Source organism: Dama dama, chromosome 30, assembly GCF_033118175.1.
Source record: "Dama dama isolate Ldn47 chromosome 30, ASM3311817v1, whole genome shotgun sequence".
Lineage (NCBI taxonomy): Eukaryota > Metazoa > Chordata > Mammalia > Artiodactyla > Cervidae > Dama > Dama dama.
The window spans coordinates 86701797-86729137 of record NC_083710.1 but is presented as its reverse complement, the minus strand read 5'-3'; the positions used below and the strand labels follow the sequence as shown (position 1 = coordinate 86729137).

The following is a 27341-nucleotide window of genomic DNA, read 5'->3' as shown; positions in this document are numbered from 1 at the left end:
GTAATGCAATGATATAAATCAATATAACTTTCCAAACAGGGAAAACTAAGCCATGAAATTTTGTTTGTTTTTTTTTAATTTAAATTCACATTCAGTAAGTAAAATTAAAGGGAGGAAATTAGGCAGCCTCAAATCTATTCAGGAGGAAGATTTTATAGAATCTGATGGGTTCCTTGATGGTGGGCTGAGAGACTGCAGAAGCTGAGATCACGGTGCCTGCCTAGGTATTTTGAGGACCACGGTGAGGGCTGCAGAAATCAGGATGAGCTCAGAGACAGCCCAGTTTAGGATGGGGTGGCTTCCTGATCTTTCACGGAAGCATGAAGTAGGGAATGAGTCATTTCAATCTACCTAGGAAGGAAGAAAGATAAGGAAGTCCAGATTTCAGAATAGCATAAACCGGGCAGAAACAGGAAATGCATGTTTTAATTTTATAATAGATTGCCCAGTATGGAGGTAGACAGCTGTAGACTGTGCTGTCTTGAAACTAAACCCAGAACAATCTGAATGCCTCTGGCAACCACTCAGGCACTTTCCAGCTCTTTGGATTTGCCAATTATGGACATTTCATAAATGGAATAATACTATATGTGGCCTTTTTTGTCTGCTTCTAGACTTGGCATAATGTTTTTGCAGCATGGAACAATGCTTATTCCTTTATATGGTGGAATAATACTCTGTGTGTGTGTATGCACTCAGTCATGTCCAACTCTTTGCAACCCCATGGACTGTAGCCCACCTGGCTGTTCTGTCCATGGAATTTCCCAGAGAAGAATACTGGAGTGGGTTGCCATTTCCTCCTCCAGGGGATCTTCCCAACCCAGGGATCGAACCCATGTCTCCTGAGTCTCCTGCATTGCTGGCAGATTCTTTACCACTGAGCCACCAAACAGTGGATTGGAAGCCAAATCCATTGTATGGACAGACATTTTGCTTAGCTGTTTCAATAGATGGATATTTGGGTTGTTCCCACTTTTTACTATTATAAATAATATTTCTATGAATCTTTATGTATAGGTTTTTGTTTGGACATATTTTTTTTTTAATTATCTTGGGTAACATGCTGAAAGTAAAAGTGAAAGTCGTTCCGTCATGTCCGACTTTTTGCAACCCCATGGACTATACAGTCCATGGAATTCTCTAGGCCAGAATACTGGAATGGGTAGCCTTTCCCTTCTCCAGGAGATCTTCCCAACTCAGGGACCAAACCCAGGTCTCCTGCATTGCAGACAGATTCTTTACCACTGAGCCACCAGGGAAGCCCAGGGAAGTAGAAGAATCTCTGGGTCATATGATAACCCTGTATTTAAAATTTTGCATAGCAACCAAACTGTTTTTCAAAGTGGGTGCACCCTTTAACAATGATACCAGCAGTGTACTGGAGTTGTAAGTTTTTTACAGACTTGTCAGGACTTGATCCCATCTGACTGTCTGACTTTTTTATTTTAATCATTCTAGCGGATGTTAAGCGTATCTCATTATAGTTTTGATTTGCATTTCCTTACTTTTTCTAGTAATGTTGAGCATCTTTTCATGTTCTTATTAGTCCTCTGTATGTCTTCTTTTAAGAAAAGTTTATTCAAGTTCTTTGCCCATTTTTAAATGGGGTTGTTTGTCTTTTTATTGTTGAATTATAAAAGTACTTTATATATTCTAGAGCAAAGCACCTCATTAGATATACAATTTTCAAATATTTCCTCCCATTATGTGAGTTGTATTTTCATTGTCTTGACGGTTCTCTTTCTACCACATAGTTATTCATTTTGATCTATGAAGTTTATATTTTTTGACTACTGAGTTTAGTCTCATATCTAAAAATAACCATTGCCTAATCCAAGGTTACAAGGATTACAAGGTCACATTACTTCAAAGTTTCATCCTAAAATTTTTATCATTTTAGCTCTTACATATAGGTCTGTGGGCTTCCTGGGTGGCTCAGACAGTAAAGAAACTGCCCGAAATACAGGAGATCAGGTTTGATCCCTGGGTCAGGAAGATTTCCCTGGAGAATGCAAAGGCTCCCCACACCAGTATTCTTGCCTGGAGAATTCCATGGAAAGAGGAGTCTGGCAGGCTACAGTCCACGGGGTTGCAAAGAGTCAGACACAACTGAACAACTAACTCTTCCATTTTTCTCTTTAGGTCTATGATCTATTTTAAGTTAATTATCGTCTATGGTGTGAAGTATAAACCCAACTTCTTTCTTCTGAATGTGGATATTCAGTTGTCTCTACACTATTTGCTGAAAAGCCTACTGATGCCCCAATGGATGGTCTTGACAACTTTGTCAAACACTGACCATAGAGGTAAGGGATTTTCTCTGGACTCTTGATTGCATCCCACTGATCTATATATATCTAGCTTTTTGCTAGTACCATACTGTCTTGAATACCACAGCTTTGTAGTAATTTTGAAACAGAAAGCATAGGTATTGTTCTTCTTCAAGACTGTTTTGGCTAGTCTGGGCTCCTTGCATTTAAATATTAATTTTAAGCTCTAATTGTCAATTTATGAAAAAAGGTAATTTTAATAGGAGTTGCATTTAATCTGTAGACCAGTTTGTGGAGCACTGTCACCTTTTCAACATTAAGTCTTTTGAACCATAAACACAAAATGCATTTCTGTTTATTCTAGGACTTCTTTAATTTCTCTCAACAATGATTTATATTTTTAAATACACAAATATTGCATTTTTTGTTAAATTTATTCCTAATTATTTCATTCTTTTTGATGCTATTTCTAAGTGAAATTGTTTTCTTAAATTCATTTTTGGATGGTTCATTGTTGCCTTATAGAAATACAACTGATTTCTGTTCACTAATTGTTTATCCTGTAAATTTGCAAAGCTCATTTATTAATATGTGTTGGGAGGGGAGAGATTCCTTAGATTTTCTATATGCATGATCAGGTTTTCTAAGAATAGATCATTTTACTTCCTCCTTTGCGGTCTCAGGGCTTCCCAGGCGGCTTAATGGTAGAAGAATCCATCTGTCAACGCAGGAGACGCCAGAGACACTGGTTTGATCTCTGGGTGGAGAAGATGCCCTGGAGGAGGAAATGGCAACCCACTCCAGTATTCTTGCCAGTTACTGAGTTAAAGTGACAAGAGCAAACATCTTCCTGATCTTAAGGATGAAGCTTTCTGCCTTTTACCATTATATAGTTTTAGTTGTGGGTTTTTCATAGATGTTCTTTATCAGGTTGAGGAAGTTTCCTTCTACTGAGTGTTTTTATCATGAAAGTGTTGTCCGATTTTGTCAAATGTTCTTTCTGAGTCTACTGAGATTATCGTGTGGTCTTTGTGCTCTGTTCTATTAATGGCATATTGATTTTCATGTGTTAAGCCAACCTTGCATTCCTGGGATAAATCCTACTTGGTCATGGCATATAATCCTTTTTATATATTTATGGACTTGATTTGCCAGTATTTTATTGAATCCTTTTCTTTTTATATTCATAAGGAGCATTTGTGTAGTTCTGTTTTGTTTTGTTTTGTTTGGGGGATGTCTTTGCATGGTTTTAGTATTGGGAAAATACTGTTTTCACAGAATGATTAGGGAAGGGTCCTTTCTCTTCCAGCATGATCCTAAGTTTTGAGAGTGCTTTGTTACACATTAAAGCTAACTCACATGAACATAATATGCTGGCATAATAACTTCACTGGATGTCAAGAATTACAGAGACGGAAGGAGTAAAGACGCATTTTAGAAAGTCTCAGGCGTATCCAGAAATGAGGGCATATTTCGATGCCATCACTCATTTACATATTTCCAATGTTTTTACAGGCAGAATGTCAAATCCAGAATTATGTAGATTTTCCCAGACATTCAAATGTGTCCTACTATATTTAGAAAAAGCAGAAAACAAGTAGTTTCACATTTTCTTCAAATTTATTTGTACTTGAGCCATTCCCAATGTGTCCAAACTACTTTCTTGACCTTTAGACATGTCCATAATCAATCCCACCTTTTCAAGCTATAAACATTGTTGAACAACTTTAGTCAAGTTTACTTGTGGTCCCTTTCAGCTCCACTCCCTAAATAGTACATCACCTTCAAATGTGCAGTGCTATTTCTTGCTTCAGAGTCTGTCTCGGAATCATCCCCTCTCCTCATCCTGGCTACTTCTCCATAAATTGTATCCTAGTTTAATTTCGGGACCCAGTTAAAATAAGAACTACCCGTTCTTGGCTTCTTTTCTCATTCAGCAGGAGAGACAGGGTCTACGAACAGAGAAGAACATGAAACATCGCTTCTGATTACCTACCGTACATGCCCCACAGTCTAAGGGTGGAGGGGAGAACGTAATTGGAGGATCAGTTGTCATGGACCCCAGTCCCTACCCCAGTTCGCCTCACCTAACCAATCTCACTGCCTCATACCTGACAGAACTGCTTTCTTGAGCTCCCCTATGAGTGAGGTAAGGATAATCTTGGCATCCATCACTTGATATGCGTTTATTCACTTGCCTGGCAGCCTTCTGTGAAATCCACATATGCAAGGGCCATGTCTTATTTGACATTTTAACCTAACTACTGTACTTGGGGCGTGTTAAGTGGTAAATTAGTAAACAGTTCAGTTCAGTCGCTCAGTCGTGTCCGACTCTTTGTGACCTCATAGGCTGCAGCACACCAGGCCTCCCTGTCCATCACCAACTCCAGAGTTTACTCAAACTCATGTCCATTGAGTCAGAGATGCCATCCAAACATCTCATCCTCTGTCGTCCCCTTCTCCTCCTGCCTTCCATCTTTCCCAGCATCAGGGTCTTTTCCAATGAGTCAGCTCTTCACATGAGGTGGCCAAAGTATTGGAGTTTCAGCTTCAGCATCAGTCCTTCCAATGAACACCCAGGACTGATCTCCTTCAGGATGGATTGGTTGGATCTCCTTGCAGTCCCAGGGACTCTCAAGATTCTTCTACAACACCACAGTTCAAAAGCATCAGTTCTTTGGCCCTCAGCTTTCTTTATAGTCCACCTCTCACACTCACACATGACTACTGGAAAAACAATAGCTTTGACTAGATGGACCTTGGTTGGCAAAGTAATATCTCTGCTCTTTAAACATTGCATAAGAGTTCTTAAAAATTAAGGTATTCCTCTGTCAAAACTGCACAGATAGTAACTAGAGCTATCTCATATTTAAGGTCCAAACATACCATTTCACATAGAATCATATATTTTAATATAATAATCAGCCAGACTAAAACCATAATTCAAGTATATTAAAAACTTCTTTATCTGGCATCAGCAGCTTATGTGTGTTCCCTTTTTCCTCCTTAAGATTCCTTCTTTCCTGAGGCATTCATTCACTCACTGAACAAGCAGTGTACAAGATATGGAACTACAGTTTTATTCTGTGTCCAGAGGGAGCTTCAAAAGAATCAACTAAACAGGCAATTAAAACATTATAATGTTCAATTGTATCCATGAACTAAACCTTGCAGCCGATTAAAATCTCTGCAATGTCCATGCACATGCATGCAAACTAAAGCATACACTTTAGCAGCGTACATCACCTGCTTTCTATCTAGCTCAGCAGAATATAGAACTAAAACTGATTAATCAGACACAGATTAATTTCTGTTCCATGCCTCTTGCCTCTTCTGTTTAATAAGTAGTATGCCTGAAATGACAGAGGATGAGGTGGTTGGATGGCGTCACCGACTCAAGGGACATGAGTCTGAGTAAACTCCGGGAGTTGGTGATGGACAGGGAGGCCTAGAGTGCTGCAGTCCATGGGGTCGCAAAGAGTCGGACACGACTGAGCAACTGAACTGAAGTGAGCTGATTCCTGAAAATAGCAGGTTAGAACTGTGGGTTTTGACTCCAGCTCTGAGATATGTAGGTGAGATGGGTATCGCCGAGCCGTTTGTCTTCTCCCAGTTTCCATGTGCTCAACTGTCACATGGGATAGAGGCTTCTGATAGACTCCTCTGAGGTTTTGCAGAGAGAGAGCACAAGTTCAAGTGGAATTTTTGAGTCCCTATATCATAAACGTGATTTATCTTTTCACTGATCACTAATTACTGAATTCCTGGACAGGCACCAACATTATTTATTCTGGTTTTTGTTCTTTAAATGGCCTTTTTAAAAAGCGGTCCTCATATGGAATCTCTAAAGATTGTAGTATTCAGATTTTACAAGGCTCTTGGTGAGGCAGATGGTAAAACATAAAAGTTGTTCTGATTTTAAATTGAACTGAGTCCAACACTGGCTGCATGTCATTTTTCTAGTTGTTCCAAATTAGTTCCTTTCTCATTTGTTTCAGTGTGACTTCCAACTTGGAGTTTTTAAATGATTAATTTGATTCATTGAATTGGTGCTTTTTAAAGTTTTGTCTGCGTGTGTGTGTGTTTTCTGTGATTGAATGCAGGTGAAAACAACAGACGAGGTCCACCACCCAAGTTTTTGAAATTAGGAAGCTAAATTTGTTCATATCTCTTTATATTTTTTATTGACTTACTCTCACTTACTTAGCTAAGTTATATGGATTTTTAGATCTCTAAAATGATACATCTTTCAAATTTAGACGGAAGATATGACATTTTTTTTCAAAATGACATATGTGATACCTAATGGATATCTTTAATTTTTAAAGTTCATATAAGAATTCATCACTCAAAATATCATGGCATTTGCACCCCTGCTGGTTTTCCTATCACAGTTTTTAACTAAAATTAGTCAATTTTTTAAATGAAGCATCTGGAAATGAACGTCCAGCAGATCTTTATTTATCTGGAGGAAAAAATACTCTAACAGATTCAAAGTTAAGGAAGAGTAGATGCTTGCTTTTTAACCTTTCACCAATTCTATCTGCTCAGCTCTCTCAGCTTTTCTCTTTGCTTTTTCTCAAGGTCACCAGTGCCCTGTGCGGATAGCACAGCCTTCACTTATCAGAGCCTCTGCCAGCTCTCCCAAAACAGAAGCCAAGAGTGGAGCAAGCACAAAAAAGGAAGATTTGCTACGAACTGCGATGTGAGTGCGGCTGAGACCCAATGCCCACAGCTTCAGCCCAGAACTCCTGCATCAGCATCCCTCCACACACATTCACCATCTTCCCTGCAGCACCACTGCTCTGCACGACCCTTCATAAACCGCTGCTGAGGCCTCATCTGTCTCTCCCACAAGGTGAACCGACACACGGGAGGACTGCAGAAGCCACAGACGAGCCCTCTACCCCACAAAACACCCACACGTCCCAGAAAGCACCATTCTGAAGAACAATCCAAGAAACGAATCCCAGCACGGCATAGTCATTAAAGGAGAACCCAGAGAGAGGAAATGATCCGATCAGACAAATGGCAATAAACGTGGTACGTGAACAGAAAGGCCTCTATGTAGGACCACCCAGGAGTGATCATGCACTTGATATGCTGTGACACGTGGGCCAGTCTCTGGGTTAAGACCTTAAGCTGCTTTCTCTCCTTTTATCTTCACTATGAGTCGCTCAGTCATGTCTGACTCTTCGAGATCCCATGGACTGCAGCCCGCCACGCTCCTCTGTCCATGGGATTCTCCAGGCAAGAGTGGGTAGCCATTCCCTTCTCCAGGGGGTCTTCCCAACCCAGGGATCGAACCTGGGTCTCCTGCACTGCACATAGATTCTTTACTGTCTGAGCCAGCAGGGAAGTCCTTTTATCTTCACATATTTTAAGTTCTTGTTTAACACATACTCATTACACCCTTTTCACAGATGAGGAAACAGTGACTGTTCAAGGTCAAAAGAGAATAAGGCCTGGATATCTGTTTTGGGCAAAGCAGTCTGTCCAAAGCTTCACGGGAATTTGATTCTGCTTATCCTAGTGAAGTGAAAGTCGTTTAGTTGTGTCCGACTCTGTGACCCCATGGACTATACACTACACAGACCATGGAACTCTCCAGGCCAGAATACTGGAGTGGGTAGCCGTTCCCATCTCCCTATTGCTCCCATCTATTTTATGAATTACATTCATGACTTTATTTGTGAGAATGTGAGTCCTTGCATTCAATATACATGACTTTCCAGCATGTCACATGATTTCAAGTCCAATGTTTCTCTCCCCAGCATCCCTGCACACATCCATCATCTGTCATTTCCAATTACTATTAGTGGTGTTAATTCTAGCCCATCTGTTTAATGATATGGTATAATTTCATAAGACTTCTTCTCAAAGGACTATTTATCTTAGGATGTCCATCAGCATTGCTACATTTTTCCTACAGATGGTAGGGGTCACCACGGCGTGTATTAAAAACACAGAAAGCATTTGCATCAGATTTAGTTCAGATTTCACACCATATACATATAGATATAGATATTTGAATGTGAGACAAGGAAGGAGAAGTGACATTTCCATCTGAGCAAGCACAGCTGAAACTTGACTTCTGCGGGATCGTCCTGTTCAAGCACTTCTCTGATCTCCCTCTAGCGGCTCAACGCAGTACTGCAGCTACTGAGCTCCACAACTGCATGACTCCAAACTGTTCCTTCCTTTATTCATCAACCAGCACCCCTGGGCTCCGTCTGGGGACCCAGCATCCACTAGGCCCCGGCTCTGTGCGGCCGGCAGTCTCTCACAGGATGGGCAGCAAGGACCCGGTACCCAACGGCCTGAGGGTGTCCCCGGGCACCTTTTCTTGCTTGGGACTCCCTGCCTGTGTGCCCACGTGGGGCACCTTCTGCCTGGTGGAGACTCACAGCTCAGCTGCTTGTGTCGCAGCAGCAGAAGACTGGCCAGGCCAGGTGGGGACACAGCCCCCCGGAGAGGACACCCAGGAAGAAGGAAGAGGCTCCGGGGAGGCTCCACAGGGCCACCCCGAGAGAAATACAGGAGCCTGGGGGGCAGAGTTGGCTGGGCGTTCCCAGGCCAGCCCAGGGCACGGTTCTCATGGTTGGACAGTGAGAGGTCCCCAACCTGCTTTCTGGGAAACCAGGAAAAACAAAGGCAGTGAGGAGGACGGCTGAGGATGACTGGGCCAGCCTCACACAGCAGTCCCTTTCAGTGACCTCAGTGGTGCTGGAAAGGACTCTTGAGAGTCCCTTGGACAGCAAGGATATCAACACAGTCCGTCCTAAAGGAAATCAACCCTGAATATTCATCGGAAGGGCTGATGCTGAAGATGAAGCTCCAATACTCCGGTCACCTGATGTGAAGAGCCGACTCACTGGAAAGGACCCTGATGCTGGGAAAGATGGAAGGGCAAGAGGAGGAGTGGTGACAGAGGATGAGATGTCCGGATGGCATCACAGACTCAACGGACATGAGTTTGAGCAAACTCGGGGAGGCAGTGAAGGACAGGGAAACTTGGCGTGCTGCAGTCCAAGGGGTCACAAGGAGTCGGACACGACTGAGCGCCTGGACAATGACAACAACATGAAGACAAAGAAGTCCTCACACAGGCTCCCTTCTTCACGCTAATTTTGGGTAGGGGAGGTGTCACTTTTTAAATGCCATGCCCTACATAGAATGGGCAGATAGGTGCAATGATTTATTCGGTTTACGCATGGGTAAGCACATAAGCATTTAGATAAAATTTGTGAAAAATACTGGCAAGGTCGGGAATAGGACAACAGGAAAGAAAATAACAGAAGAGTAATTGGATTGGACTGTGAGAGGAGGGGGTTCTGGCCAGGTCCGGCTGACGGGGGGTTTTGGGATGAGATGGGCTTGCTGGACAGGTGTGAGCGGGGCGGGGATTCCCGGCCACTGCGGTCCAGGAGGCAGGGAGCATGAGGGCAGGTTAATAGGTGAGCCGAAAAAATACCCAGGCAGCTTCCACCCGAGAGGACGGAAGATCCCTGCAGGTTACAGGCCGGTCGTGCAGGAGCTGCAAATGCCTGCTAACAGGCCTCTCACGGATTTCAGTAAATACAAGGTCACGTTTAAACACTGCCTAGGCTGCCTCCCAGGACTCACATGTGGAAGGGAGGCTCCAAACCCGCGATGGAAACTAACATCGGAGTTTCCAGAAATGTGCAAAACGGAAAGGGATAATTACCGACGGTTAGACTCGCGAAGTGCCATGGGAAAGAGATCCCGACTAGCTGAGAAAATCAAGGCGAGCTTAATGCTGTTTACAGTGTTTATTTTAAAAACGGGCCATGTTTAGACATTGGGAGATGGAGCTCTACGATCAGGAAACTGTGGGCAAGGCAGCGGCGGCGGTGGGGGCGGGAAGAAAAGGGTTCTCACAGGAGAAGAGCCAGCAGGTAACGCCTGGCCGCGCAGGAGGCCGTGGAAGACAGAGGAGGGGTCCTGGGGTCCGAGACCATCGCCCTGTGGACCACAGCTGAAGGACACGCCAGCACGCTGAGTTCAGTTCCAGAAAGTTCCAGGGGGTACAGAGCAGGGGTGGGGATGCCTTTTCAGGTTAGAACCACACATCTAGGGGTCTGGGGACCAATTCACCATCAGAGAGACATTAAAGTGCAGGGTGACTATGGGGGTCAGAACATTTAAAGGGGTTTCTTTTCTTCACATGGAGTAAATGAGATGAGAAGTATTCCTACTACATAAACAAAAAGATACACTCTTAGACATATGACTAAGCCTCCTGAGAAACACAGGCAACTGTGTTCTTGGCGCTGAGGCTGTGTGCGAGTGTGCTCAGTCGAGTCCGACGCTCTGCGACCTCATGGACTCTAGCCCACCAGGCTTCTCTGTCCACATAATGCTTCAGGCAAGAATACTGGAGTGGTCACCATGTCCTCCTCCAGGGGATCTTCCCAACTCAGGGATCGAATCCAGGTCTCCAGCATTACAGGCAGACTCTTTACCAGCTGAGCCACAGAGGAAGCCCACCAATACCTGCATTTAGCTGTGAAGTATAATTCTTTCACAAGAGTCTATATTGTACCCATGAGTAGGTCCTTTGACAAATGAGGTTAGTATGTAATTACGATACAGGACCACAGTGAAGGATACAAGGAATTTGCTTATAACCAAAACCCAAGTACTAATACCAGACATGATTTCTTTCCTGTAGAATAGTCCATTGATAACTGCTGGAGAAGTGGAAATGTTTTTATGGGGATTGCAAGTTTCAAAAGTGCGTTGTCTTGCTGAGGTCTCCCAAATCCACCCATCCATCTAGATGTCAACCAATCCACCTCTAAATGCACACATCATTTCCTCAGCCTTACTGCTGTCAGTTATTGCAGTTGTTAGTATTTTAATCCATCCCTGGTCTCCCAGAAAAAGTCTTAAGAGTTTTGGTACAGAAAATCTTTTCCACCAAAATATTTTTAGCATCCCCTAAAAAACTTCAATACATTCACTGAAAGTATTTGTTGTATCAGTCAAGGGTCACTAGTGATTAAGGCGAAAAAAAAGATTTGGAAAAAGAAGGATCAGGCTTGGCTTAAAAACAAGAAAATAGCATAAAAATGGATGTCAGGTTTAGTTGGAGGGTTGAATAACTGCTTTTGTCCCTTTAATCCTGTTCCATCATAGTCACTGACCTGCTAAATACAGCTAATTATAGCCAGTGCTGTGAAAAATAAGCCATTCAAATGAACTTATGTTGAGAGAAAATTAACACATTAATCCAAAGAAGTTAATAGCGTGTTTTAAAAGAATGATAAGTAGTTTCAAATAAATTTAAAGGCATCAATCCATCCAAACATCAACAGAAGTGATGGTCAACAATTCAAATAATGTAAGTAAAAGATTCAACACCTAACATGACAAAAAATAAAAAAATAACAGTTATACATTAAATAAAGGAATACTATTATAGATTAAGATCATAATTTTTGCCTCCTTTGGCATATTTTAGAAATAAAATACAAATAATCTCAGAGCCAATAAGCAGTATCCCTATTAGGAAGAGCAGTCCATTTAGGGCTTCACAGACTGATCACAACATTTTGGGATGATATAAATATTTACAGGACTTTCTGTAATTAGGAGAATTAGCCCTTTCCCCTACCTACATTCCCTAACACACTCACAACACACACCAAAGCTGTCTGAGCTAGTCTTGGCAAGCTGTTTCAGGATATTTCACCATACCCTCTTAGAATATATCCTCTGGAATAGAGATAAATCTTTTGCAAGTTGTTTTAGCTGTTGAGTCTAAATTCTCATTTACAGACGTTAAACTCAGCAAAAGCCTGTGGGGTCCTCCTAGGTACAAAAGCCCCTTCATGTCCCTTGCCTCTTATTTTTAGAAAAACTGAAGTCTCCCAGGCCTCCTTGAGTCACAAAAGAGCAAGCTCAAGCAGTTCATGATTAGGACAATGGAGTCACAGAATCTTCAGTTCCTCCCTGAAGGACTTGGATAACAGTGTCTGATGCACATTCCTGAGTTGTGTTGCAGATATGGTAACTGCCACCAAAGTGAAAAAAAACTAGCTGCATGACGACCAGACTGCAGTCATGACACAAGTCGCTTCTTCTTGAGCAGCACTGAACCTGTGGCTTCACAACTGGCCTCGGGAGGATAGGAACAAACTGACCCTGGAGTGGAGATCAACTCCTTCACTAGTTATTGTGGGGTTTTATCTTCTAGTCCAGGGGATTATAATCGGCACAATGACTCTCTGCAAAGAATTACTTTTCAAAAAGTGAGTAATGAGATGCAGCTTTAGAATCTCCGCTGGCACTTAAGAGAACCAACAAAGCACCTTGTCAGATCCATCCACTCTAAGAATCCTTCAACACTCATGCTCAGCTTGAAGACATTACAGAAGAGGGACCTTTGTCCCTTTTTCGTAGAAATGGAAGGGAAATCTGACAGTGGGGACTGTAACTGAGGTGGTGAGACTGTAACTAGGGACTCTCGGATCCTCAGCATTGTCCAGCTATTTTTCTTCATTAGCATATGGCCGTGATCTTGTGCTGACTATCCTGACTTCTATCCCAGTTCACCATAAACCGAGCTTAGCTTGCGGCTGATGGACAACACTGCTGATGCAAATCAAGACTGAAGATGAGCTGCTCTGCTGTCTTTACCCTTGTTCCTTACTCTTCAGGACTAATCTCAAGTGAACCAGAGATTCATGACTTAGTTATACTCCAACAGCAAGCCAGACTTGGTGGCTACTTGGAATCTAATGATCAAGACAATTGTCTCTAACCCTCCCCAGCATATAGGCAGCCATTTGTTCTTTTCTCTGTATAATCTCCAAGCAAAACCTGGGGAGTTGGGAGTTGGTTCTTTGGACATGAGTCCACCTTCTCCCCAGGACTGCTAGCTTCCTCAATGAAGTTGTCATTCCTTCTACCCAACACTTGTCTCTCAGTATTGGATTCTTTTTTCATTAGTTCATTTTTATTGAAGTGTAGCTGATTTACAATGTTGTGTTAGTTTCAGGCATGCAGCAAAGTTCCTCAGCTATACATACACATATACCTGCTTTTTCAGTTCTTTTCCTTTGTGGGTTATTATAACACATTGAGTATAGTTCCCTGTGCTGCACTAAGTCCTTGCTGGTTGCTGATCTGCTGTCCAGTTTTGACTCTTGGTGACTTCATGAACTGAAGCCCATCAGGTTCCTCTGTCTGTGGGATTTCCAGGCAAGAATACCAAAATGAGTTGTCACTTCCTTCTCAAGGAGACCTTCCTGACCTGGAGATCGAGCCCAAGTCTCCTGCATCTCCTCCACCGGTAGGTGGATTCTTTACTGCCAGTGCCGCCTGGGAAGCCCCCTTGGTGGTTACATGCTTTAGACACAGCAGTGTGCGTGTGTTAATGCCAAGCTCCTGGTTTATCCCTCTCCCACCCTGCGTCCTCTTTGGTGATAAGTTTGTTCTCTATGTCTGTGAGTCTGTTTGGTGCATAAGTTCACTTGTATCATTTTTTTTTTAAGATTCCACATATAGGTGGTATCATTAGATATTTGTGTCTGTCTGGTTCACTTCACTCAGCATGACAATCTAAAAGCATTATTTCATGAGCAATAGTCCACTGTATATATACACCACATCTTTTCCACTCATTCATCTGTCAATGAACATATAGGTTGCTTTCTTGAGTGACCAGCAGCCAAATCTGAGTTTGGTACCAATGCTTTTTGTAGATCCTTTCTATCACTTTTAAACCACATATTAGTGAAGCAGGGTTTTCCTTGCTGTTTGAAACACACAGGGAAATACAGTGTGAACACTGCAGCTCTTTCCAGGGTCTTTCTCTTACAGCATTCTGTTCTCTCAAGTTAAGGTGAGGTTTGTTTGTTTTTTAATTAATTTATTTTAATTGGAGGCTAAATTACTTTACAATATTTTGGTGGTTTTTGCCATACATTGACATGAATCAGCCCAGGTGTACATGTGTCCGCATCCTGAACTCCCTCCCACCTCCCTCCCCATCCCATCCCTCTGGGTTGTTCCAGTGCACTGGCTTTAAGTGCCCTGTTTCATGCATAGAACTTGGACTGGCCACCTGTTTCACATATGATAATATACATGTTTCAATGCTATTCTCTCAAATCATCCCACCCTCGCCTTCTCCCACTGAGTCCAAAAGTCTGTTCTTTATCTCTGTGCTTCTTTTGCTGTCTCCTATATAGGGTCGTCGTTCTAAATTCTTTCTAAATTTCATATATATGTGTATATATATGTGTATATATATGTAAATTCCATCTTTCTAAATTCCATATATATGTGTTGATATGCTGTATTGGTGTTTTTCTTTCTGACTTACTTCACTCTGTATAATAGGCTCCAGGTTCATCCACCTTATTAGAACTGACTCAAATGCATTCTTCTTAATAGCTGAATGATATTTAATTGTGTATATATACCACAACTTTCTTATCCATTTGTCTGTCAATGGACATCTAGGTTGCTTCCATGCCCTGGCTATAGTAAACAGTGCTGCGATGAACATTGGGGTGCATGTGTCTCTTTCAATTCTACTTTCCTTGGTGTGTATGCCCAGCAGTGCAATTGCTGGGTCGTATGGCAGTTCTATTTCCAGTTACACACCTGTTACATTATCTTTAGGTTCACCTACAAATTCAGTTAACAAGAGAAGGTTATAAAAGCTGAGATGGAAAATGAGTGGTACAAAATGAAAGTTCTTCTAAAAATATTGAATTATTTTCTGGAAGATCATTCTTTAGTATTCTCCAGAATATTGCCAGACCATCCATCCATTTATAATGTGGCCTTTACTTCACATTTCAAAGCCAAGACAGAAAATATTTTTTCAAAAGCAAGACTCCCCGCCCAAGTTATAATATATAGCACTTTTTTTTCCTGTATTTGGTGACATTTTAACGTTTCAGCTTATTAGTGACATATTCTATGACTGCTTTGGTTTTGAAAAATACTCAGTGGGGGGAGATTTAGTCCTGCCAAAATACATCAAAACTCCTACTGACACCTTAAAATCTAAACATAGTGTTTCAAGATTGGAATTATATATAAAATGAATACCAGAAGGTACACCAGAGAGTTGAGAGTTCAGGAAAATATAAATCAGCTAAGAAGATCCACAAGGTGCAGAGAAATAGAAAACCACTGGTAAGATGCTGCGTGCCTGTGTGGGGAAGGAGAGCTCAGAACACAAATGAAAAGGTCACACTTTCTCAAAGTGACCTAAAGGCCAAGTAACCACTCAGCAGAGTTAGCTTAGCTCGTAGCTAAATTCTGAGCCGTGTGGGAAATAGAGAAATACCAAACATAGACTCAGCATAGGGCCAGGGAGGGGGTCCTGGTCTGGGATGCGGGAGAACAGACTCCCAGCCTGTGGGTCCTGGGGATTGGTTCCACAATTTCCCTGGTACACAATCTCTAAACACACACTGTACCCAAGAGCTGAGCACCACCTCGAACATGAAAATTACTACACTGTCATTATTAACAAATAAGACCTGCCCCCAAACTGAGTTTGAGGTGACCGTATGATTTACAAGTCTCTAAATGTGAAAGAATCATTTTCCCCTTTGTTTTCTATATTCATGACCCAAAATTATGTCCCTATTAGTTAAAAAAAAAAAAAAGACTATTGGTATAGAACCCACTGAAAGATTAAATAATTTTCTCTGACAATGGAGTGCAACTATTACAATAAATAGGAAAAAAATCTCTCAGACTGCTTTTATGAAGCTTTCTCATTTTCTGCTTTTTACAACACAGTCTAAATTCCCTCAAATGCTCATTTCAAAAGCTTATAATTCAGTCTCAGTGCCCCCATGGGCTACATTCTCCTAAGGAACGTGTGTTGAAAGGAAGCACACGTTCACAATTATCTCTGAGCTGCCTCTCAAAACGTGGTCCTTTTTCGGTAGATTTTTATATGGGTCACAACACCTACACGCTGAGTTCAAAGTCATCTAAAAACCACTCAAGTAAAAAAGGACCTCTTATTACATTTTTTCTCTCCATATTTCTTTCCCTTAAAAAAATCTTCTAGTGAAAAATGTACCACAGCTCCCCAGTAGCCAAAAAAAAAAAAAAAAGGCTTTTTAAATAAGATCCACTGGAAAATATAAAATTGAGAAAGCTGATTTACTTTAAAAATGATAGTGAAATGAGTAAACAGCCAGAATTTTAAGGCAAGACCAATTTCACCATCAGAGATCTGTCATGGGCTCCATGTACTAAATGCTCAAAGCAGCAGACGTGAAATAAAAGGAAAAAAACAAAAACAGGGCTGCCTCTGATAGCAGTGGTCGCTAAGTTTCAAGCATTTCCAGTTAAAAGAACTAAAATTTCTATCAGAAAGTCAAGCGGTCCAGTCATGATAGAGGTGGAATGGGCCATTTTTTTCTCCACTATGCACATGTGTTTTTCTAGTTCCACTACTTGATTCCCTCCTAGGAAACTCCTTTTAAACTTAGTAAATATAGTAGAGAACGTTTCTAAAGATGACACAGAACTTCAACAATTGCAAAGTCTTTGAGTGAAACAGGGCTCACAATAGTGGTATGAATAGTACGGTTCAACAAAAGAAAATCATCGGCTACTTTTGAAAAGCTAAACAGCGTTTTGTGCCCCTCCATGCACTATATGTTCACAGCTCTATGAAGCAGGTAAAATGTCATAATTATCTGCATTTCATAGGCGGATAGAGCTTAGAGAAGATGAGCAAATTAACCGATGTCAAAGATCAACAAATACAGAGCCAGAAGTGAACCCAGTTCTGTCTGACATCACTGCAAACTCTTAGGCAACTTTTGTTCCTCACTCCACACTCCCAGGGCAGTGTTGCCAAAATTTCTGCATTGGAATCAGAGTACTAGAAAATGTAGTCTTAAAAAGTCAAGAATTAGGGCAAACAGGAGTAATTAGAGAAAGGCTTACTTTGTTCACTTGAATAACTTTGTAAAAACAGGTTCTGTGGTGGGTAGGATGTCTGGACAGAGGAAAATGCAAATAGATGGCCTCATAGCTGCACAGAAACACCACGAAAATGTTTTGAAACTTGGAATAAAGTCTGCTTCAATCACAAACATATTTTCTTTTGTTGATTTTCCTGTCCATGATATATTACGGTAGGAAAAAAAAAAAATCAAAGGAGTCTCATGCCATTTCTGAATCCTCCTCACACAACAGCAAGAAAATATGGATAGTTTTGTGAGACAATCAGAAAATTTTGGGCTTCCCAGGTGGCTCAGTTGGTACAGAATCTGCCTGCAATGCAGGAGACTATGTGGAATGCAGGAGATCTGGGTTTGATTCCTGGATCAGGAAGATCCCCTGGAGCAGGAAATGGCAACCCACTGCTGTATGCCTGCCTGGGTAATCCCATGGACAGAGGAGCCTGGCAGGCTCTAGCCCTTGGGGTCGCAAGAATCGGACAGGACTGAGCGAAAAACACCTTCATTTTTCAGAAAATGTTAGTAATTGGTGTAAAAAGCAGTCTTGAACGAAAATGAACTATAAATATTCTAGCCCTCCTCCCCCAGGAATTCACAGAAAACTCTAGAGAGGTATCTGATTTTCCTACATCACTGAAGAGGGGGACTTTAGTTTATCCATGCGCTGATGCCAAGTGTATTCACTGAGCACTCATGATGTCTGTGATGCTCCTCCCCGGGTACCCCTCCATCTCAGGTGTAAGTGGACCGCGGCCTATGACGGAGGCCGGGAAAACAATAACTCACGGGAACACAGCCCTGGCTGCCCCCCAAGGTCCCCGAGAGAAGGAAGCGGCCACATGAGGAGCAGCTAACCCACGGGGAACTTGGTTCAACAATCCCCTTGATCACATACACGATATTTCCTGCTTCTATTCTCAAGGCAGAGCCTAAGTCAGGCCAGGGAGGCTGTTTTAGGTTCCAATAAATAAAAATAGTTAAGTGGAGATCACAAGTGTCTCTTCACATCACAGAAGGAATCAACACACACTTGTCCATCCCTGCCTATTTTGCCATGAAAACCATTTTTTAAGAAATAACAGGTCAAGCAACAAAAAGGGATACTTAACAATTCATATACGATAGGACCAGTTAAACAAACAAACAAAATGAAAAATAAAAATAAAAATTTAAGTAATCACTTTAAGAGCAGCCTCTAAAATGTTTCTTCAATTATAGAAAGATAATTCACTTTTGGTTTGTTTTATAAATTTAGTATTTCATTAAAAAAAAATCAGTGGCTCAAGTGGTAAAAAAAAATCTACCTTCCAATGCAGGAGATGCAGGAGACCCAGGTTTGATCCCTGAGTTGGGAAGATCCCCTGGAGGAGGAAATGGCAGCCCACTCCAGTGCTCTTACCGGGAAATCCCATCAACAGAGGAGCCTGGCGGGCTACAGTCCATGGGGTCGCAAAGAGTCGGACACGACTGAATGACTGAACACACACACACATATGGAAATACAGAATCTTTCTGAACCAGTGCAGTGAAACAAATGAGAATTTTACTAATCCTATGTTAGAGACAACAAATCTGGCATTACAGAAAACAAAGACATTTGTATTCTACCAGCATTCATTCAGTAAAAAACAAGTCAACTCACAGGACAATCTGAACATGCCCTAAAATCTCAGTGAATTTGGGAAGCATGTCAGTCCAAGTCCCATACACACGTATGCACGTGTGCATTCACACACACACTCAGCCCCTCCACTGTTTATTTTGTAGAATGCCACACAATGGCCACACTAGAGGGTCATCCCCTTGAAGCCTGGGACCTATGTCTGATTTATTCTTATCATGGTGTCTGGCACGTCGTAGGTGCTCAATAAACATTTGCAGAACAAATAAATGAAAGCGACACTAATACTGATCACTGCCCGCCTTCTTCACCGAGCCCCCGATACAGCTCTCCCCAACACAGTAATGACGAGCCGGCACTGAGAGCACCGCCGAATCAACGAATACTTTCAAAGGCTGAGCAGCCGCGTCTCTGGGTAAGGAAACAATAGACCGCTCAGACGGGAATCCATTCTAAAGTAAAGAACAAAGGGGATAGTAAAGAATGAAGAATTCATCTTTTACATGGTGCAGCCATATTTCTAAACACATTTAGATCATCATGGAATATGCATGATATTAATTAGTCTTCCATTTCAAAACCTTTCAATTAGGCACAGAAGCCTTAATAATGCTTATGAAACGCCACATAATTTCTATACACCTTGAACACATGAAACTGCCAATTTTATAGGTCAAAGGCCAGAGCATGTCAGCAATTTCATACTTAGATCCAAACCGATCAAAATTAAAGTGTGGCTGATAGAAACTGGAAAGCAGGGAGGGGATGGCAGCTCAGGGAAGGGTGGGAGAAAAAACAACTGTATTTTATAAAATGGGGAGTTCAGAAATACTCTCTGCAGCCGACAGAACCACAGATGCAGAACAGGTTTAAGTCTGTTTTTTTGAGGTTACAATGGTAAATGACCAGGAAAGAAACTAAAAATAACACTGTATTTATTTATATTTATTATTTTATACATATGTTCAACTGAGTGGGTGAAAGAGAGCTGGAGGAAGGCATAAATGAGGTACATGATGGACTAAATCCTTAACCATCAGCTGGACTTCAAGAGACAATGAAAGTCTAGATGAACGGGTAAAGATGTGGCACATATACTTCAGTTCAGTCACTCAGTCGTGTCCGACTCTTTGCGACCCCGTGGACTGCAGCACGCCAGGCTTCCCTATCCATCACCAACTCCCAGAGCTTACTCAAGCTCATGTCCATTGAGTCGGTGATGTTATCCAGCCACAAACCTCCGTCCACAGTTCTTCAGGCACATATATGTGAATGCTAAGTCGTTTCAGTTCATGTTTGATTCTTTGTGACCCTATGGACCATAGCCCACCAGGCTCCTCTGTCCAAGGGATTCTCCAGGCATGAATACCGGAGTGGACTGACATGTCCTTCTCCAGAAGATCTTCCTGACCAAGGGATAGAAACCACATCTCTTATATCTCCATCATTGGCAGGCTAGTTCTTTACCACTAGCACCACCAGGGAAGCCCCGTGGTACATATACACAATGGTATATTACTATACAATGGTATATTACTCAGCCATGAGAAACAGTGAAATAACCTTATATGAAGCAACATGGATAGACCCACCCAGAGATTATCATACTAAGTGAAGTAAATCAGAAAAAGAAAGACAAATATCATGATATCACCCATATGTGGAATCTAAAATACAACACAAATTAACTTATCTACAAACCAGAAACAGACTCACAGACATACAGATGAGATGTGTGGTGGCCAAGGCAGGGATTGGGAGCTTGGGATTAGCAGGTGCAAACTATTATATACAAGATAGACAAACAACAAAGTCCTCCTGTATAGCAGAGGGAACTATATTCAACATCCTGTGATAAAATGTAATTGGAAAGAACACAAAAAGAATGTCTATATAACGGAGCCACTTTGCTGTGCTGTGGAAATTCACACATTATAAATCACCCATGCTTCAATGAAATAAATTTTTAAAAAATAGACAAAGACTATATAAATCCACTACTATACTGTAACAGTGTTAGAATCTGGAGGTAACTCCCTAAAAAACTGAAAACAGAATAAGATATGGTTGTCTCTGGAGTGCAAAACTAGGTGAATACATGATGGGGCCAGAGATGATGAGTTTTTACTATGAGCCTTTCACTTCCATAACAGGCTCCTGTGGAGGCTCAGATGGGAGACCCAGGTTTGATCCCTGCGTCGGGACAATCCCCTGGAGGAGGGCATGGCAACCCACTCGAGTATTATTGCTTGGAGAATTCCATGGACAGAGGAGCCTGGCAGGCTACAGTCCATGAGTCGGACACAATTTAGGGATTAACACTTTCACTTCCATTTGGTTATTTTAACGATGGTATGTACCATTTTGATATAAATATATTGTAAGAGAGTAATAAAAATGCCTAACTCAGAGGATGAGATGCTTGGATGGCATCACTGACTCAATGGACATTAGTTTGAGCAAGCTCCAGGAGTTGGTGATGGATAGGGAGGCCTGGCGTGATGCAGTCCATGGGGTGGCAAAGAGTCAGACACAACTGAGCGACTGAACTGAGCTCATGAGTTTGTTGTAAGTATGTACTAATATCACACATAAAGGCCTAGCAGAGTCTGAAATACAGGAAGCATTAATAAATGGTGGCTATTACCTTTTAAGTTATTGTCAAGGTTGAAAAATTTAGACCATCTAGATGCTAGAATCCTACAAAAAATACACCAAGTTTTGTGAAAACAAAAAATGTGTGCAATTTTAAGTCACCCAATACCCCTTACAGCAACATTTAAAATGTATGTTTACTTGTTCCTCAAGACGAAAAGTCATCATTTTCTACTACAAGCTTCAATGTTACATCAATCAAGCATAAGAATTTGCCAAAGCACTTTTAACTGAGAAAATCACCTTCTTTCTTCCTTTGTGTTTCAGAACGTTGCCTATCTTTCCTTTTTGAAGGTATGATTCCCTAAGGAAGACTTTCAGAATTCAGTTGTTATTTCCAGGTTTAAGTAGAGGTAAGATTTTCAAGAAAGGGACTGCATTAAACTATATTGAGTCTAACTATCAAAGAGCAAAAACAGAAACCAAAACAAACAAAAAAGCTTTGATAGCGAAATACACACATTCTGAAGTTCCAATAAGGGACTTAAAATCAGCTTGTGGACAATGCAGGGTTAATTCTGCAGTTTTCCCTCCTCTCCCAATAGGAAGAGTGAACTAGAGTTGACCCACTTACACGGAAAGACAACCTTTGCATACCTCTCCTCTGCCTTACTTAGTCTCAGGCTTCCGTGGAGGCTCAGCTGCTAAAGAATCCACCGGCAGTGCGGGAGCCGTGGGTTCAATTACTGGTTGCGGAGGTCCCCTGGAGAAGGAGAGGCTACCCACTCCAGTATTACGGTCTGGACAATTTCATGGGCTGTATTCCATGGGGTCGCAAAGCGACTTTCACTTTGTCACTTACAGGTAATTACACTTTGTCACTTATTTGCACCCTCCACGCCCCACCCCTGCCTCTCCCCCGCCCACCCCAGGCAGCTGATGGGGCCATTCTTTTAAGTCAAACCAGGACTTTTTTTTCCTTAAGTCATTCTAGAAAACAAAGCAGCTCAGGATGACCTAAGGCAGCCCCAAATTCAGCCCCACAACCATCAGCCACTGTTCTTCTGTGACTATAGTACAGATCTTTAATTCACACGAAGAGAAGAATTAAGTCTGCTCAGGGTAAGAAAAAAACATTGAAGTCTTAAATTTGGTAACGAACTCTGGCTTGAGCACTACTTTTCATCTTCAGACGCACTCAAAGGAGCCAGTGTGATGAACATCAAAATCAATACAATGATAAAGTTAAAGGTTTACCAGTAAGACAAGAGTGAACCCAAGGGGAGTTGGGGGAGGAGGAGGAGAGTGGCAATCTTAGCTTTGTTTACTGAAGGGATCAAAGGTGGATTCCGTGTCAAAACACTCCCCAGGATGTGGACAGCAGCTGTGATGGCACCGTGATTGGACAGCCCAATGTCCGGAGGCGGGAGGAGGGCTTCGTAGAGGCCAGATCTAAGACCAGGCTTCTTAGAGAGCCAGCGGGCTTCCCTGGGAGCTCAGACGGTAAAGAGTCCTGCAGTCAGGGAGGCCCAGGTTCGATCCCTGAGTTGGGAAGATCCCCTGGAGGAGGGCATGGCAACCCACTCCAGTATTCTTGCCTGGAGAATCCCACGGACAGAGGAGCCTGGTGGGCTGCAGCCCACCGGGTCGCAAAGAATCAGACTGAGTGACTTCACCTTCACTTTTCAGAGGCCAGATAAGCTTCCTTCCACTAAAAGAATGTCACCACCTTAACCACAACGGTTGTTTTAATCACTCGGGAGCATAACCTTGTATAACATTCAAAACTGTTTTTGAGGAAATTTTTATGAAAACACAAAGAGCCAGCACTGAGTCAGGACCAGACTTTTTTCTAGCCATGTCAGGCTGGGGAGATTTGACCTGATTCCATGAATCCATTCCATTTTGTAGAAGGGATTAAACAAGCCTATGAGACTCCTATGAAAAACTGAAGCAAAATTAATAATAAAATATGAACTACAGTTTTCCAATCTGACTGTACAAGCTTCTGGTCTCTGAAAGAAGTAAATTCTGTGTAAAACAACGCGCTGATTAAAAAGGAGAGATGAAATGTACATGAAGAACAAATTCTCAAGAGAAGTCAAGACTTGACGTTTTTATCTCAGAATTACCCACACAGTCAAAATACCTATAAAATATACAGACTAAATATATTTTAGAGTTCAAAGTCTGGAAAGGAATAAATTACTATACATATTATTATATATATATATAATCTAGAAGTTACCCTGACTTACCTTTCAACAAAAGCAATCCATAACTGATCACAAAGAAGCAAGAAAAATTCCTTTTCTTCAAGGAAAAGGAACCATAACATCACAGAATTTTAGTTTAGAAGGGGACTCACTAAGCACTGGTCCCAACTCCTTCCCAGCACAAAGATCCCATCCAGCCCAGGACTGAATGTTTCTAGGAGCTCATGACTGTCATATGTCAGATGGTGATGGTCCACGACCGGTCACGTGCTTCGCCAACACAGTGCTGATGGAGTCTAAGGGAACTATCCGAGCTGCAAGCAGTGAGATGGTCAAGCCCTGCACCCCAGAGCTGTCTGAAAGTGATCGGTACCCCACTGTCCCACCGGGAGACAAGTAATGGGGCATTCCAGGATGGGTAAATCAGAGCTCATCACCCAGGACGGGTGGATGCTCACGCAGTGAGGGAAGAGTAGAATAAACCAGCTGGGATTCAGAAGCAGCTGCATTAGCCAGAGGGTGAGAGAAGCAAGCATAGGGGAAGGTGGGAAGAAAAAGACGATGCCTCCAGCCCAGATCCCCAGGAACGCTCCTGAAGTGAAGCAGGTTTGAGTGGCATGCACCGCATTGAGGGACAACACACGCGTCATGGGACTGCAGAGCATCTCAGCAAGAGGGACTCATTAAAGGACCTGCTGGGGTCCTTTGGGGGACCCCAAAGGGGCTGGGGAACTTTGGAGTGGGTTCCAGGATCTGAGCTCTTTTTCTCAATCATATGATGTCAAGATATTTGGTCCATTCTGTGATTGGTCTCAATAAATCGTATCCCTAAGAGGGAGGACTGGGCAAGACTAAAGATGCAGTTGGCCCAAAAGCAGCATCACTGATACTGACCAGCGTGAGAGATGTCCTTTCATTTCTGTGGCTTGAAGGATGTTCATGTTTTTGTCTGTATTCACACAGGACAACGGAAGGGCCTTGTTTTTGCTTCAATCCACCACAGACGCAGGGTCTGATGTTTATTTTTGGTAGGAGTTTACGTTCATCAGAAGAAGACGCTGGGCTGGCAGTGGGTGCCACGAAGCTCCTGGATGGCAGGGGCTCCTTCACCCTTCTCAGAGGCTGGGAGGGGTGTGGTGTGAGGTACTTCTGCTGAGCAGGGCGCTGGCTTGCTGTCCGATGCTTGGGATCCGAGCTGGGAGCCGCAGACACCCCCGGGCAGTAATATTCTAAGTGTGACTCCAGCTCAGGTTTGAGAGGAAGTGATGTCCCCCTGACCTTGGGCGAGAATGGGTTTAATGGAATCATAGGCAGAGTCAGAGGAAGGCACGGACTGGGCTGGAGGTAACAAATAGCTCACTAGCTGGTCCCACCCATGCCTGTCCCGAGTTCTAGGCAAATACATCCCAGTGTTATGGGTCAAAATTTGCCACTGTGGAAACCACAGTCTGACTCCTCATTGTTAAACACACAGGAAAACTATTTACCTGCCAGGCTTCAAATTGTAAAGAACACATTGTACTCTCCTGTCCTTAGTGGCGTCTTGGACAGGTCCAGATCAAAGATTCTCAGTAGCACTCACATCCATCCCTAGAGTTCTGCCTTCAGGTAAGGAATTTCCCAGAATCCACTACCAGTCCTCTGTCCTATTGGATTAACCCAACTCCAGCATCCCTTCTGTACCTTCCACAAAGCTTACATCATCCAGTGTTGTATGTTTTGATCTTAAATACTCCTCTAGAACAGTTTCTTGAATTTGAGGCTTGAACACTGTATTTTATTCTGTTATGTTTATACTACATAACTGCTAATAAATCCCCCACCATGAGTTGTCACTCATCTAAGCATAATAGTCACCCCTACTCAACGACTCTTTATTTACCTATAGGTCTCAAGAGAGAAAATATTACCCTATTAGATAACATTAAAATGTTAGTATAAGTATTAGCTTTCACATGATACAGAGTGCAAGATGTTTTATTCCATCCGTGTTCACAGAACTAGCAAATGTGGTTATCACCCAACTAGTTCAGTTTAAGCATAACTCTGTGAAAGGAGGGTGTATTATTTTAAAGGCACTATACTTATTGTTTCCAGAGGAAAAGAGTACATGGCTTACAATTTAAACGAATAATTACATAAAAGTTTTCCATTTCAGGAGAACAAATCAGTCAATCCTAAAGGAAATCAACCCTGAATATTCATTTGAAGGACTGATGCTGAAGCTGAAGCCCCAATACTTTGGCCACCTGATGGGAAGAGCTGACTTAATTGGAAAAGACCCTGATGCTGGGGAAGATTGAAGGCAGGAGGAGAAGGGGCCCCTAGAGGAGGAGATGGTTGGATGTCATTACTGACTCAATGGATATGATGAGTCTGAGCAAACTCCAGGAGATAGTGAAGGACAGGGAAGCCTGGAGTCCTGCAGTCCATGGGGTTGCAAAGAGTCAGACACGACTGAGCACCTGAACAACTTCTATTTCAACAACAGCATACTTTGTTCCTTTATTAAAAAAACAACAACAACAACCATTTACCATGAAGCCCTATTGGAAATGACCACATGCTTCTCACAAAGCACCTAAGACAAAAAGAATCCTATGTAGTGAAGGGTAGGCCACCCCAGACCATGACCACAGAAGTTTGTGATCTGTTGATCGTTTTACAGAACAGCAGATGCAGCTGGAGCTCCCTCTGAAGCCCTGATCTGCCTCAAGACCGATCCTCCAAAGGAAGATCCTCCAAAGGAAACTCACATGTCATAAATCCCCCACCTGCAGCCCCCAGAGTCTCACCCACTGGAAGGTGGACCCCACACCCAGGCAAGCTCTGCCTCAAGTTTTCCCACTTCCCACCAGTCCTAAGGCCCATTCCTCCTTCCTAACAATCACTGAGTCCCCCTGAGGCCTCCACCCTCCTCCCCTTCCCCAGTAAGAAGGTACTGAATCCTGAATTCTAAGTCTCCCCCCTGCCCCGGGGTTGCTCATTTCCTCCTGGTGTATAAGTGACCTACAGTTAGTAAACTTCTGTTTGTTTTTCTCCTGCTAATCTTTTGTTACAGACGGTCTCAGCAAACAGCTCAGGAGGGTGGAGGGAAAATCCTTTTTCCTTCCTACAGCAGCTAAGCAGACACACAGCACACACACACAGAGGGTTTGGTCCTTTAAAGATTAGTTATCCTATGTCTCAAAAGTGGGTAATCATCTTTTTATTTCTTATTTTTTTTACATTTTAACGCAAATGCTTCTATTCATAGAGTGCAAACATTGGCAGGCTGGTGGCTTTCCTTTCCAGCGAAAAAAGTTCTCGTTAGTGGACGAGTAAAAAACTAAAATAAAAAATAAAAGAACACAGGAAATGTTCTTTTTCTTCTCCACACTCAGCCATGTTACACTCAACGTCAGGACCTCTTCCAAATTTGCTAGAAAAAGACAGAATCAAGAGCCAAATAAAAGCCTATTTAACTTCTTTTTATTTGAAACTTCAAAGTAGGTCATTTGCGCAGTGAGAAGGACAGGGGAGAAGAAAGAGAAAGCCGTTAACATACAAACGAAGGCTCCACGGCAGTGAAACCCACATCCAAGCCCTCCTTTCTCCCGACACCACACTGTCCAGCATCATCAGGGAAAATAAGTCCCACAATCGGTTTGCTTGTTATGTC

General features: G+C 42.4%; 1 protein-coding gene across 2 annotated transcripts in view; it reads right to left on the bottom strand.

Moving 5' to 3' along the window:
- The window catches only part of MYO16 (myosin XVI), a 505809-nt gene that overhangs the window by 419393 nt on the left and 59075 nt on the right, over nucleotides 1-27341 (bottom strand). The window contains exon 1 of one of the 2 annotated variants that reach the window (XM_061133100.1): nucleotides 24575-24585. The exons of the other annotated variant lie outside the window; for it this stretch is intronic. The gene's annotated coding sequence lies outside the window, so the exon portion shown is untranslated. Of the gene's footprint in view, nucleotides 1-24574; nucleotides 24586-27341 lie in introns of those variants that run through there. 2 annotated transcript variants of the gene reach the window in all.